Consider the following 16,574-nt stretch of genomic DNA (forward strand, 5'->3'; position numbering starts at 1 on the left):
GACCGTGAATCTTGGGGTCCACAGTACTCTTGGACATTGTTGGATTTAGGAAAATCATCATTGTTTAAGCTGCAAAGAAGAGCAGAGAACACAGTCTAGAGCAGGGGTTCTCAACCTTCCTACTGCTGTGACCCTTTAATACATCCGTTCCTCATGTTGTGGTGCCCCCACCCTAGAATTATTTTCATATTTCATATTGTATTTCATATTTGCTACATCATCACACTAGTTTTGCTGCTGTTGTGAATTGTAATGTAAATATCTGATATGCAGGATATCTGATATGTGACGTCCCCCCAAAGGGAGTGCAACCCACAGGTTGAGAACCTGGTCTATACGGATAAAGATGAGGGCTGTTATAACATTCCCTCACTTCTCAGGGTCCATTAGGAAGAAGACACGTTTGTTTGTTTTTGTTCTCTCCCACCCCCTTGAGCAGGTCCATTGTGCAGAACTGAGAGGAAATTGGAGATAGGAAGCAGGTTTTCACAGAAGAACCACTCCCTTCCCAAGATGGCAATAAGCATGGTCATCTCTCCCAAGGACTTCCTCTGTTTGTGCTAGAACCACAGAGTAGTAAGCATAAGAGGGAGAAGGAAATGTCTATGCCTGTCACCATCTTCTGGGACATCAGGATGTGACTGATGGACAGAAACATCCACTGGACCTGCGGTTACCAAGGTTGGAAGTGGGAGAGAAGAGAGAGTCTTGGCTTTTCTTTTCCCCACCCTAAAATTGTTATTGTTGTTAAAATTGTATAAGTTGTCTTAGTTAAGGTTTCTACAGCTGTGAAGAGACACCATGGCCACAGCAAATCTTATAAAGGAAAGCATTTGATTGGGGCTGGTTTACGGTTCAGAGGTTTAGTCTGTTGTCATCACAGCAGGAAGCATGGAAGGGTGCAGGAGGACATGATGCTAGAGAGGGAGCTAAGAATTCTACATCTGGTTGGCAGGAAGAGGGAGTGACGCTGGGCCTGGCTTGGACTTCTGAGACCTCAAAGCCCACCCCCAGTGGCACACTTCCTCCAACAAGGCCACACCTAATCCAACAAGGCCACACCTCCTGATAGTGCCACTCCCTGGGGGGCATTTTTATTCAAACCACCACACTAATATAAGACAGGAAAGCCTTGGGCAAATTCCATTCTTCTCAGTCACCATCCTTGGAGCAGGAGAGCAAAGGAGGCTCAATATATAGCTCAGGCTATCCTAAGGGAATCATCTGGCAAGCTCCATGCTTGAGTTGAAGTCATTCTACAAATACCAATATGCCTCTCTTGGGCTGGACCTGTTGAAATAGGAGCAGCGGGCCGCTTCCCACCACCCAGCTCCCACATGGCTAGCTTTATACCCGAAATAACAACACACAAATTGTATTCTTTTAAACACTGCCTGGCCCATTAGTTTCAGCCTCTTATTGGCTAATTCTCACATCTTGCTTTAACCCATATTTAATAATCTGTGTAGCACCACAAGGTGTGGCTTACCAGGAAAGATCTTAACCTGCATCTGTGTCTGGTGGGAGAATCATGGTGACTGCCTGACTTGGCTTCTTTCTCCCAGCATTCTGTTCTGTCTACTCTGCCTACCTAATTTTCTGTCCTACTAAAGGGCAAGGCAGTTTCTTTATTAACTAATAAAATCAACACAAAACAGAAAACTCTCCCACATCATGGACCTTAGACTGGACAGACTTTCTAGGGGCCCAAGATATCAGTAATGATCTCCAATGTTGGTTGTCTACATAAAGCTCTAAGACAGAGGCTCCCAACCTGTGGGTTGCAAGCCCTTGGGGGTCGTATATAAGATACCCTGCATATCAGATATTTACATGCCTGTTCATAACAGCAGCAAAATTAGAGTTATGCTGTAGCAATGGAATAATTTTATGGCTGGGGTCACCACAGCATGAGGAACTGTATTAAAGGGTTATTATTTCTGGTGAAAGGTCCTGGGAAGACACAGGAGAGGTGACTTGCTGAAGAGATGGGTCAGGAGGTTGTTCTCTTTCTGGGCCTTTAGAGAAGGCAGCCTGCCTGTGACTGTAGTGTGCAGCAATCTGTCCTGGCAGGATACTGCTTTTCTGGACATGGGGCAGGCAAGGAATTATTCTAACAGCCGTGGTTCAGACTGTGGTTTCGGTATGTTTCTGTAGCTTGGGTTTTCTGTTTCCTAATTGTAGTACTGATAGCCAAAAGCCCTCTGGAAATTATAGTCAATTTACTCTTCATAGTAGCGTGCTTAGAAAGAAAGGGGTTATTAATGGTTTGGGCTTACTCCCTACTATGGCCTTTCCCCACCCTACCACACTCCTGTGCCCAACCTCAAGGGCATGCCAAAGCTCCCAGGGGAGTGCTGTGGACAGACTCTGGAGCCTTGCAGTATTCCAGATCCAAGACTCAGGTAGTAAGGCCAACATGCTGCTGAGAATTTTGTCAGCTATGGATGCTCAGCTTATGCCTGGACAAGTTCAAGAAGCCTTATGTACCCGAGAAACCAGGAAGGTGTGATCCCATCTCTGAAGCCTCTAGACATCGCCCCGAAGGTCTCTCTTCCTTCCTGGTGGCAACCATGCAGTGAGGGAATGGATTTCTGTCTTCTGCTTTCTAATGCCTTCTCCTGTAAGTATTGACCACTAACCAAGTCGTGAAGGTGATCTGTCGTGCTAGGAGGATCTTTATTAGTACAAGGTCTTGAGGAGTCCCTTCTAGATCCTAAAGTCAGTGCACCAGCAAAACCGGCTTGCATTTGCAGTATCTGCTCCTGGTTGAGACTTCTTTGGAACAAAAGGAATATCATCTTCATTAGGGATATTGCAGTGCATTGCTGGGGTGGGTGAGAAGCCACCCTCTCCATTCGGGCTCCTTCCCAGAGCCCCTGATTCTGTCACCTTTATCAAAAATCCTGGCCTTTTTAGACATGATACTAAGCCATTAATAAAATTAGTATATCATCTTATTAGAAATTATTTTATCACTGAGAGGTGGTGGCACACACCTTTAATCCCAGCATTTGTGAGGCAGAGGCAGGTAGACCTCTGAGTTTGAGGGCAGTCTGGTCTACAGAACAACTTCCAGGATAGCCAGGGATACACAGAGAAACTCTATCTCAATGACGCCCCTGCCAAGAAATTATTCTTTTAATTTTAAGTTGACATAAATATTAAGAGGCATGTTGTGGCATCTTTATCCGTGTGTGCTGTTAGACTTTGTTCTCATTCATTCTCCCCCCTGCTGACCTTCCTGTGCTCCCCACTTTCAGCTCTTGTAGACTAGTCTGGCCTCGAACTCACAGAGATCCACCTGCCTCTGCCTCCCGAATGCTAGGGATCAAAGGTGTGTGCCACCACTGCCCAGCAGAAGTGTCTTTTCTTGCAAAGACACCTGCACGAGTTGACTTTTCTGCCCTGGGATGGTGTGATTTCTTCAGAGGTCCTTTAGTCAGGAAGCGTTCTGTCCTCATGAGGACAACATGGAAGGTGACGCTCTGCTGTCTGTGACAGGGGTGGGAGAAAGTGACAAAGACACTCCTGCTCCTGTCTGCTGACAGAGCCCTCTCCTACCTCAACCCTTCTTCCCAGACAGAGAATGCAGAGATGCTGTCCCTCAGGGAATGCAACCCAGAGTAGCTGGTACTCCGCCAACTCTATGGAGCAATACAATCTTTTCTTAAACCAATTTTCTTTTTTATTGAAAAAGAATTGTTTTCATATAATATATTTTGATCATGGTTTCCCCTCCTCCAGCTCCTTCCAGATTCTCTCACCGCCCCCAACTCTATACCTTTTTATTCCTTTAGAAAAGTAACAGGCAAAATAAAACAAACAATAACAAAAATCCCTAGGATGAAAAAAAAAGCATAAGAAACACAAAGACACATATACACCCCAAACTAGGCAAAATAGTAAAGGAACTGCCAGACTTGGGGTGAAGGGAATGGCAGTGGCATTCAATCCACTGGCACCTAAAAGAGAAGAGTGCCAGCAGGGCACTTCAGGAGACAGGAGACAATATGCATTTCCCTCCCGTAGGCGCTTCCCAAGTTTTCTGTGCTCTAGAAACAAGTGTGAGAACCTGCACCAGTCCTGCCTCTTGGGTTCCCTAACGCAGCTGAGCAAGGGCTGGGAAAAGCAGCAAAAGCAAGCTGAACAAAACCTCTGCTGGATTTAACTCTAGATCACGCCAGCAGACTCTGGTTATGTTTTGGCTATATCAACAAGGAGAGTTAGCATCTCCTTTCCCCAAACATTTCACAGAAGCACAGCTGGATTTCATGGAGTCGTACATACGTGCCTTTCATTTACATTCATAAATTAAATTGTTTGGCAAGGCAATTTCTGTTCCATACTAAAACATTGCATGAAAATAAAGTCCTGGGTGTTTCTATGCACCCAAGTTGTGATTAGGACCACAAGTTCCGGGGAGAATAGACAGAAAAAGTCATGTTGCGTCAAGAAGCTATTTACTGACAGTTACTTTAATTTTACCCCAAATTATGCATACTTCACTCCATTTCTTCGTATGAAATTCAGCTGAAGATAGCGTGTTTCTGATTTAAAAATAAAATCAATACTTTGAGATCACTGTTGGTTCACATGCATCTGGAGGAAATGAGGTAGCAAGATTCCATTTATATATGACTTCCTTACTTTCCACACTAGCAACATATGGCAAAACCGTAATGTAAAGTCATAACCAAGCTGGTGACATTTATCCAGGTAGATACGAAATAATCTCTCATGTTGGTCTTCTACAGTCTCCTCACATTTCCCCCTTCACTCCTATCCTTTCTCATCCATTTCCAACCATGGTCTTTAATTCCTAGCTGCTACCAAGCTACTCACTGCTTCTTCATCGTTCCAAAAATGCAATATAAATGCAATTGCATAGATATGGAGAGAGTGGACAACCTTGTCTTGATCCTGATTTCAGTGGGATCACTTTGAGTTTCTCTCCATTTATTTTGATGTTGGCTGTAGGCTTGCTGTATATTGCCTTTATTATGTTTAGGTATGCTCCTTGTATCCCTGCTCTCTCCAAGACCTTTATCATGAAGGGATGTTGTATTTTGTTGAAGGCTTTTACAGCATCTGATAAGATGATCATGTGGTTTTGATTATATGGTAGATTACATTGACAGATTTTCATATGTTGAACCATCACTGCATATCTGGGATGAAGCTGACTTGATCATGTGGATGATTTTTCTGATGTGTTCTTGGATTCAGTTTGCCAGTATTTTATTGAGTATTTTTGCATCGATGTTAATGAGTGCTGAAAGACACTTATGGAAATGCTCAATCCTTAGCCTTCAGAGAAATGCAAATCAAAACAACTCTGAGATTTCATCTTACACCTGTCAGAATGGCCAAGATCAAAATCACTGATGATAACTTATGCAGGAGAGGATGTGGGGCAAAGGGAACACTCCTCCATTGCTGGTGAGTCAAACTGGTACAGCCACTTTGGATATCAATAAGGCAATTTCTCAAAAAAATTAGGAAACAATTTTCCTCAAGACCCAGCAATACTACTTTGGGCATATACCCAAAAAATGCTCAGTCATGTGCTCAACTATGTTCACAGCAGCATTGTTTGTCATAGCCAGAACCTGGAAGCAACCTAAATGCCCCTCGAATGAAGAATGGATAAGGAAAATGTGGTACAATTACATAATGGAGAACTACACAGCAGTAAAAAACATAATGACATTTTGAAATTTGTGGGCAAATGGATGGATCTAGAAAACATCATACTGAGTGAGGTAACCCAGACCCAGAAAGACAAATATAATACATACTCACTCATAAGTGGCCTTTGGACATAAAGCAAATAAAAATCAGCCTACGATTCACAATCCCAGAAAACCTAGACCACAAAGAGGACCCTAAGAGAGACATACATGGATCTAATGTACATGGGAAGTAGAAAAAGACAAGATCTCCTGAGTAAATTGGGTGCATCAGAACCTTTAGAGAGGGTAGAGGGATAGGGGAGAGGAAGGGAGTGGAGTGGAGAAAAATATAAAGCTCAAATATATACATATATATAGCAATTACACAGAGTATAACTCATGGGATTTGTACTCTGTGTGTGGCCCTGTAGATTTCTCCACACTTGCCATGTGTTAGTCCTTGGTTTCTCTCCTTGTTGAGGACCATCCCACTGCCTGTGCCATATTCATTTTACCCTTTAATATGTGGGAGAGTATTAGATTTGCTTCTAGTTTGATGCTATTATAAACAGAGGTTATAGAAATTTCATATGTAGATCTATAAACATGCCCTTTCTTATTTCTGTGGGCAAGCGCTCAAAAGTAAACTTTCTGGGTCATATGGTAGCCTGTATTTAGTTTTATAAGAAACTGCCAAGCTTTTCTGGGGCGGATATATCTTTTTATAAGTAATGTACTCTGTCTCTGCATCCTTGTCGGTATCTGGTACTGGGACCAGTTTCTACGGCAGGAATTCTGACACGTGTGTCGTGACTGGAAAACTATGCTGAGCATCTTGCCATGGGCTTCTTTGCCATCTGTACATCTTTGGGGAAAAGCTTTTTCATATTTCACCCATTTTTGATTGGATATTTTATTTTGTTTTCCTTTCATTGTTGACAATGGGAGTTCTTTATGCATTGCAGATACTAGTCCTTTGACAGATACAATATTTTAGCATATTTCCCCCCAGTCCGTACCTTTTCTTCATCCTCCTTCCATGGACCCTCTCAGAGTTGAAGGTTTACAGTACCAGTTTCCTCATTTGTGGATCCATGCTTTTGGTGCTAGCGTAAGGACTCTTTGTCTAGACCTAGAGTCTAAAGATTTTCTTCCATGTTTTCTTATAAAAGTTTTCTAGGAGTTAGAGAGATGGCACAACAGTTAAAAGCACCGGCTGTTCTTCCAGTGGACTGTGGGTCCAATGCTCAGCACCCACATGGCAGCTCACATGTAACCCCATGCCAAAGATCCAAGATCACCCCTGGCCTCTTTGGGCACCAGACATTCATGCAGGCAGTACACTCATACTCATGAATATTTTTTTATAGAAAAAAGGTTTGCATTTTTATATTTTAAATTTAAAAATATGATCCAAGGTTGTGGCCTCGAGTAGATCAACCATACACCAGTGGGTGACCTCCCACACGTGACTATATGCACAGCACAAATTGGACTCAGCGAGTTGTTTCAAAAGAAAAAAGAACTTAAAGTTGGGAGGGAGTGGGGAACGGAAGGTGAGACGTGAGAGGAGTCAGGGGAACATGGTGCTTAGGATCAAAATACCATGTATGGATGCAGGAAATTTTCACAAAGTTCATAAAATACGTTTAAAACAAATAAGTGTCAATCTACAATTTATTTTTAGTGGGGAAATTTTGTGAGGTATAGTTGAGTCTCTTTAACTGTGGATGTCCACGTGCCTCAGAACCGTTTATTGAGAAGACTGTCTTTCCTCCGTAGAACTGCGTCTGCCTCTATAGCCCCAAAGACACTGTAGGATAGTATTTACGGGTAGTCTGTTATGACCTATTGCGCCTTTTAATATAAACCCTATAATAATTTTATCTTTACAAAAGCATGCTGAGATTCTGATAAAAGTTGCGCTACATCTACCAATCAGTTTGGGAAGAGTGACTTATCTACTACGGCGATTTTTCTGGTCCGTAAACACAAAGTGCTCCTTGTTGGTCTGGGGTTCCTGAATTTCTGTAGTCAGCATTTTGCTGTTTTCTTTTCAGAATACAAATTTTGTATTTCATCTCTTGTGTTTATTTTTAGTGACTTTAAATTAAATTGCATTTTAATTATAATTTTCAGATGTTTACAGTTAGTTATACAAACATGTACATAAAACATAACATATAGAAAATATAGTACTCAGAATGTAATTGGTGTGTGTGTGCGTGTGTGTGTGTGTGTGTATGTGTGTGCTGATCTTATATACACTACAGGACTTTATTTCTCTATCTACTTATTTATGAATTTATTCATTTGGATAGCTTGGATTGTCTGTGTAGCTAGCAATATCATCTGATAATACATTGTCTGTGTAGCTAGCAATATCATCTGAAAATACAGAAGTTCAATCTCTACCTTTTCAAACCGTGTGACGTTTATTTCTTCGCTGTGATTGCTGACAATTGCTAAAGCGCCTGGTACCCTATTGAATGAAAATGATGACACTCTTCCTTTTTTTTTTTTTTTTTTTTTTTTTGGTTTTTCGAGACAGGGTTTCTCTGTGGTTTTGGAGCCTGTCCTGGAACTAGCTCTTGTAGACCAGGCTGGTCTCGAACTCACAGAGATCCGCCTGCCTCTGCCTCCCAAGTGCTGGGATTAAAGGCGTGCGCCACCACCGCCCGGCGACACTCTTCCTTTTGCCTTGTTCTTGGTCTTAGAGGGGAAGTAATCTTGCCTGTTGCTGAAACATGTTGATCACAAGCTCTTCATAGCTGCTCTTAATGTCGAGCTGAAGAAGGTTTCCTTTAGCACTAGTTTGAGAAAGTTATTTTGTTTTTGTTTTTTTTAATTATAAAAGTATTGGATTTTCTCAAATATTTATCCTATACAAATTGACATTATGAGACTGATTTTTGAATATTGATCTTATTTGGTCATGGCATATAATTATTTTCACATTTTTAATTTTTTTTTCTTTTGTAGTCGTAGGAATCAAAGCCAAGGATCTCACACATGCTAACTAGGCATAAGTGTTCTGTCAGTGAGCCACATCCCTGCTATTTTTATATAATGATAGATCTGAATTGCCAATTGTCTTAGTTAATATTGCTAAGATAAAACAATGTGACTGAGCCGGACAGTGGTGGCACACACCATTAATCTCAGCACTCGGGAGGCAGAGGCAGGCGGATCTATGTGAGTGCGAGACCAGCCTGGTCTACAGAGTGAGTTTCAGGACAGGCTCCAAAGCTACAGAGAAACCCTGTCTCAAAAAACAAAACAACAACAACAAAAACAAAACCCCACTCTGACCAAGACAACTTGAGGAGGAAAGGAACTGTTTAAGTGCACACGTCCTGATCACAGTCAGTGCAAAGGGAAGCCAAGCCAGAAGCTCAAGGGTGGAAGCAGAACCCACGGTGAAGTGCTACTTGTTGGCTTGCTGTCTATAATGCGCTCAGTCTGATCTCTTATACAAGCCAGGACCAACTGTCCAGGGGCAGCGCTATTCACCCTGTGCTGGGTCCTCTCATCCCAATCACTAAGTAAGAGGATGCCCCACAGGGCATTTTCTCAACTGGAGCTCCCTCTTCTCACTTAGCTGTCTTGTGTCAAGTTGACTATAAAACATCAACCAGAATACTAATGTTTTGTTGAGGATTTTGTGTATAAAATTAAATGTCCTATTGCTCTGATTTGGGTATCAGGTATATAATAGTAAAATGAAATTAGAAGTCTTTCTGTCTTTACTTTTTTTTGGGGGGGTGGGAAATCATGCAAAAAATGCTATTCTCTTTTAAATGTTTCCTGGAGTACACCATTAATATCTTCTGGACCCAGACATTTTCTTTCTTAGGTCTTTAAAGTTACAAATTGAATACCTTTAATAGTCACAGCACCTAATAATCATTATTTCCATGAATTATTTTTGCACAGACGGTTGCACATTTAGATGGTCAATAAATATTGAATAGGTTTTTTTCAGTCAATTTTCATTTTCCATAGACTATTTCTAAATTAAACAGGAAATCAAAATAATCAATCATAAATAATGATGCTTACATAGATGAATATGCTTGTCTGCTATGCACTGTTTGCATACTTCCATTACTTTCATAAAATACCGGTTGTCACATTAACAGTCATTTCAAGTTCCACTGAAGTATTCCAACAGCAATTGGGAAAACATTGATTTCCGTGTTCCCTATTGTCTTTTCTACCTTTGACAGCGTGTAATTTTGTGGCTCTATTATTATTGCTTTTCTTCTTAAATACAGCACAAGGCTTATTAGGCATGCATGCCGGGTATTTTGAAATGAATTTCCAAACTATATTTTAGATCATTTACATTTATATCCAATGCAGCCATTTTCACAGAGAGAGGAAGAAAAACAAAGAATAGGAAAAATTACTTTGCCCATATTTCAGGAATGGAGATGATTTTGGAAAGAAAGGCAAGTGCGGAAAGAGAGTCTGGCTATTGATCCTTTGGTACAAACGCTGTGACATTTTTGTTTAAAAAAAAAATCCAAACTCTAAAATATGAAAAGGTCACTGAGAACACTGGGCTTGCCGGCCACTGCAGTCCTCCATCACTGGGGACTGGATGTCTTGGGTGATTGTGGTCTTCTATGGTCTCAAAGGGAAGCAGAAGGTAGTGGATGCCAGGCTTCTCCTAGCTGTTCCCCGAGCTGGGGATGCAGCAGCCCTTGGTGCCTTCTGCTGTTCTCTCGGTCTCGGGAACTGCAACAGCAGAAAACAATAAAACGGGAAAAGAAGGGTGAACTCCAGTATGAAGATGATGGCCTGTATTATAGGCCATGGTGCCAGTTTTCCTTGTCAATCTTTGCTCTGTCTATCAGGATACGACGATCTCACGATTATGCACAAACATCTGTGGATGCTGAGAGATCAGGAAGACCAACCTTCCATCTCACAAGTGCAAAGCGTAAGTCCCAGAGAGGCTAGGAGAGCTGCTGAAAGTTCAGCCAAATATTCACGGCGGAAGCCGGTACAGAACGAATGCCCGGACTGTATCCTGAGCTGGAATGTCTGGCTTCTAGGTGCCGAGATGAAAGTAATCCAGTTCCAAGAACAGCGAGATGGTTTCCACATGTAGATGAGGATCATTCTTGCATCAGCATCAATCAACCTATGAGCTAGGCAAGGAGGCAAAGCAGTGTGGAAGGACAAAAGGTGATGAGCAGAAGGGCTGTGGTAGCTCTCAGTGTGAGTCTTATGCATAGTGAGTAAAAGTGACTGAAGCACTGTAGAGAAATAGGTGCAAACCCTTCCTCGCTGTCACAGGTCACAGTCTAGCGGGGAAAGCCTGGAGTCATCCTATGAGTCAGCTCCTACCTGTAACTAGCTATGTGCGGCTCCAAAGATCCACCATTCTGTCCTTAACCCTCAAAGAGCTTACACTTGATCCAGAAGGGTTTGGTAGGAAAAGGGAGCTCCTTTGAGTAACAATGAAGCCTAAAAATAGGGAAGTACTTAATTGTCTAGCATTGATATCAAAACCAGATCTCTTAATGTCTTATTTTCTTCTACATTGTGCATCCTGCCAGCATTTGGATCTGGGTTGTGGGTTTCAGTAGGGTATATATACCTTAGATGGGTGTATATGCCATAGATGTGTGTGTATATATCAGCAGATGGGTGTATATACAGCAGAGGAGTGTATATACAGTAGATGGATATATTTACCCTAAATAGGTCTATATACCATGGATAGGTGTATATACCCTAGATGGGTGTATATTCAGTAGATGGATGTATATACCGTAGATGGGTATATATACAGTAGATGGGTGTATATACCTTATATGGGTATATATAGAGTAGATGGGTGTATATACCTTATATGGGTATATATACAGTAGATGGGTGTATATACCTTATATGGGTATATATACAGTAGATGGGTGTATATACCCTATATGGGTGTATGTACCCTAGATGGGTGTATATACAGTAGATGGGTGTATATACAGTAGATGGGTGTATGTACCCTAGATGGGAGTATATACAGTAGATGGGTGCCTGGAAGTAGAATGTATATACTCTAGATGAGTGCCTGGAAGATGAAGAAGCAGCCACATAACCACCATTTTTCCTAATGGTTATTTTGTTCTGATCTATTGGTGCTCACAGAACATGGTCCCCCATAAACATGATGAACAGGCTGACGCTAATGCCTCACAAGCCGGACCCCTATGTATGAGTACCCTTTATATTTCTTAGTGTGCGTGTGGTAGAGGGCTTCATTGGCATTTGAGTGGGACGAACTGCTGTCACGCAAGACTGTCCTCTAAGGGTGAGTGCAATCTCTCGGTGCAGCCGAAAAATCAATTGTTTCTTGTTCTCATTTCATTAGGCCCTGTGCGTGTCTAGACCAGTTGACAGGCATTCTGCTGACTTAGCATTGTTAAAACCAGCGCTGACAACCCCATTCGTGCTATTAGAGCCAGGGCCAAAATACACTGCAGAATGCATAAACACCACCTCCTCTCACCCTCCTGGCCATCATCACAGTTCTGAGGTAGACTTGGTGCACATAAGACCATTTTGTTTCAACCTTAGCATCTTCTAGGTAGCCAGGCTGTCTGCCTTCCAGTTTCACTGCTAAAGTGCAGCCTTGAACCAAAGGGGAGCCTTGCCAGCGACCCTGGTTTAGCCATCGCCTACTTTTCCTTCAGATTAAGAAACAGCACCTTAGCTTCCTTCCTCTCTGTCTCAATTCAGCCCCCCAGGCACTGGGAAGACCAAGCGCATGTGTGAGAGTGGCCAGAGCAGAGAGAGAGCAGGAGCCAGGGCAGCAGGCATCAGCCGGCCATGAGTCCTGCTAAGGACAGTATCAGATGGGGGCAAGAGGCAGCACCGTGCAGTTGAGAGAAGAGGTTTTTACAGGGCAGTGAGCAAATAAGTAAAGTATGACAGGGCCCAGATAAATGGGGACAAACGTGTAGCTAAAAAGGCATGTGTATATACATATGGGTATGTGTTTGTGTGTGTGTGCATGCGTGTGTGCGTGCATGTGTGTGTGTGTGTGTGTGTGAGAGAGAGAGAGAGAGAGAGAGAGAGAGAGAGAGAATGAAAGCACCTATAGCTTCTAGCTCTGTCCACCGAGAGAGCCTAGAAGCAGGAACACTCTAGTAGCAAGAAGATCCCAACACTCAGATCATGGCTTCTAAACCATCTATCACCAAGAACAGAAATCAGAGCCCTGAGAAGACCGGCTGCCCCAGAATTAGGGCAGGGAAGGTGTCAAGTGTCTTAAAACAACTGTGGAGAAGTCGCTGAAAGGGCTGAGAATGCAGTTCAGTAGAATGATACTTGACTGGTTTATATAAAGGCCCTGGGCTCAATTCCTAACACCACCCCATGCATGTGCGTGTGTGCACACACGCACACAGTCACATGTCAAAAGACTACACACACGTACAGAGTCACGTATCAAAGGAGCACCACAGTCACATGCTTGGGACTCTGTCAAAATCTAGGTCAACTTGACTACCAAAATAATGAATGACAATAAAGGACTATAATCCATTGAATAATGAATGACTTATAAACGAGTTTTAAGATGGGAGATGAAACAGTTCATCCTTCCATGGCAATGCTGACTGCTAAATATGCAGGGAGTGTTGTGATACAATTAGAAAATTACCGCTCGGTAAACATCTCAGCAAAAAATCCATCAAGAAGCTCACGCTGCTGTTAAACAAACACAAGGACTGGAGGACACGACTCTGTTAACAAAGTGCTTGCCGTGCAAACACGAGGGCCTGAGTCTGAGCCCCAGCACCGGCATCAAAGGCTAAGTGGGGCAGTGGATACCTCTGATCCCACAGCTGGGGGTATAGACGAGAGGACCCCAGGGGCTTACTGACAGACCAGTCTAGCTGCATTGGCAAGTTCCAGCTTCAGTGAGAGACCCTGTCTCAAGAAATAAAGGGAACGGTAACTGAGAAAGACTCTTAACATGGAATTCCAGCTTTCACACATACGTGCACACACATGCATGTGTGTGCATACAGCCACACACATGTGCACACATGCACACACACACATACACACACACTAGGTGAGTGTAGACTGGGTAATGGAATATTTTCATAATACCAATTACATTTTTTTAAAGAAACTTTTTAAAACGGGGACAAACGCTGTCTCAATCAAGTCACTACCACCAGCACTGGGACAAATTTACATCAAGGGTCACTTGGTAAACAGGCAGTAAGGAGATCACAGCATCACTACTGAGACATTTTTTACCAAAAAAAAAAAAAAAGCATGATTCAGGTCAAATTATGAGGCAGCACAGGGAAAATCCTGAGATGATCTGTAATGAGGTCCTCCTTGTGAGGGTTGGGGACACAGTGCTCCGAGAAAGGAGCAGAGGGGGAATCCAGGTCATACGGTCATGAATCAACCCGTTCGTAGCAAGTACACCATAGGCAGAACTCGAAAGGGACCAAGACGGAAGACACACAGAGTTCTTTGTACCGTTGTATCTTTTCACAGACCCAAATTGTTTCAAACAAACTGTTGTTTCTGAATGCTAAGACAGACTGATAACGGAGGTTGTTTCTGAACTGTGAAGATGGAATAGTTGGCGGTCGTGGGTACATCAGTGCTTCTCAAAGGGCGTTCTGCAGAGGGACGACGGATTGCAATGGCTACCAAACTGTCAGCTAGGGGAGTTTCACACCACAGTGTGTGTCAGCCTCTCTGTCAAGAACATTGTCACCGGTGGTGGTGGCGCGCGCCTTTAATCCCAGCACTCAGGAGGCATAGGCAAGCGGATCTCTGAGTTTGAGGCCAGTCTGCTGTACAGAGCCAATTCCAGAGAAATCCTGTCTTTAAAAACAAAACAAAACAAAACAAAAAAGAACATTGTTTTTTTTTTTTTGGATGATAGATTTCTCAGAGCCCGACTTTCTCTATGAAGAGAATAGATTCTTGATTTATATTCTGGACCAAGCCTCAGAGGCATCAGAGGCAAATTGTGGTGATATTTTGTTTATGATCTAACAAATAAAGCTTGTCTGAGGATCAGAATGCAGAGCTAGCCACACTAGTTAGCCAAAGAGGCCAGGCAGTGGTGGTGCACACCTTTAATCCCAGCACTCAGGAGACAGAGGCAGGTGGATCTCTGCTAGTTCAAGGCCACCCTGAGCTACACAAAATTGATCCAGTCTAAAAGAGAAACAGAGCTCACCCAAAGGTGATCCCAGCACTAGGGATCACACACTTTTAATCCCAGGACTAGGGAGGTGGAGACAGGAGTGATATGGCTGGGCGGAGAGAGGAATATAAGGTGGGAGGAGACAGGAGCTCAGTGCAGTCAGTCTGAAGGAGTTTGGGGAAGCAGTCAGTCTGAGTAGCAGTCTGAGGACTAGCTCGCCCCTTTGGTCTGAGCATTGGTAAAGGTAAGAACTCCCTAGTGGCTGGTCATTCTGCTTCTCTGATCTTCAGCATCAACCCCCATATCTGACTCTGGGTTTATATTATTAAGACTAATTAGAATTCGGGCTACAGCAACTTGAGTGGTGCTGGGGTAAACGGCAATGAAACATGAATGGACACATCATAACAAAGGCTTTTAAGTAGGAGGGTTCTCTTAAAAGAGAGTCACCATTAAAAGAGCATCACCAAGCACTCGCTAAAGCATATTGGATAGACAAGATGGACCGAGCATCCCCATGGTCCAGGGTGGACCAAATGGCCCACTAACCTCATGGCCATCACTTTAGTCAAACTGACTTCCATCTGTTGGCATCTCCAGAGTCCCCAGGGGAGAAGAAGGGCTTGCCACACTCCCTCAGAGCACCACTGACTTGTCAGCAAATCTGCACTGCTGACTGTTGGAAGAAAGGGGAAAGTCACTACTCAGGAACTGTGCTTTAGCGAGTTATTGAAGGGGAAGCGTTTTGCACAACACTAATGAAAATCTCCCTCGGGCCTAAAAAGAGACATTTCTTATAGCTATCATGTTTAGCCCTCATGTCTAGCAAAGTGGAAAACAAACATCTGCACTTCATTTTAAAAGTTCTTAGTTGTCTCTTTTTTTTTTTCCCCATAACTCTCTTCTTTGAAAAGAATCTCTGTTAGCATCCCCTCCTCGTGTGATTGCAGAGTTTTTGCAGTTCGCCTTTTGGGGTGATTTAATTTGCTCATTCCAACCTGTTCTGCTGCTGCAGCCAAGAGTGCAAGCTACCATGGTAAATGGGATCACATGCTTTATGGTCTGTCCTTCAGAGCTGCAGAGAGTTCAAGATTCACAGCTCTAGGCTAAAACTCCACACCGGGTTCCATGACCTTTGACCCCATCCAGGTCAACCACAGGAGCGGGCAGCATCTTCTGTCAGCCAAGCACTGTCAGCAATTGCTGCAAAAATCCCCGTAAATCGATTGTTCTGGCTGCACTACTTCTGGAACATCTGGAGGTGGCCACAAACATGAGGACGCGTGCCCAAGGCTGGCAGTGCCAGCCAGCACTCTTTGTCCTGGATCCCCAGAAACAGTGTCACCAGATCTGCTCCATCCCATGATGTGCTCAACACAAGGACAGGGCCCTAACGGGAGCAGAGAGTTCTCAGAGATCATCAAGACCTGAAAGCCAGGTCATCTTTTGGCAAATGTAACTGTCAGTACAAGTAGAGGCCTTGGGATGGGGTGACATCTGACGTACCATTTCAGTTTCAAAGGAAGCCCATGATGGATGCTGATATAGGGTCTCCATCATCTAGCCTTTGCCAACATCCATGGCCCTTGCCTCCAACGGATGCAGTGTACCCTTCCACCTATGCCAAATTGCCCCACACCCCATGCCATTCCATGCTTCTCTTGTCGCTGAGAAAAGGCCCAGCATCCAGCATGGAGTGGCTCCTC

The sequence above is a fragment of the Microtus pennsylvanicus genome, chromosome 9 (genome assembly GCF_037038515.1).
Source record: "Microtus pennsylvanicus isolate mMicPen1 chromosome 9, mMicPen1.hap1, whole genome shotgun sequence".
NCBI classification, from domain to species: domain Eukaryota; kingdom Metazoa; phylum Chordata; class Mammalia; order Rodentia; family Cricetidae; genus Microtus; species Microtus pennsylvanicus.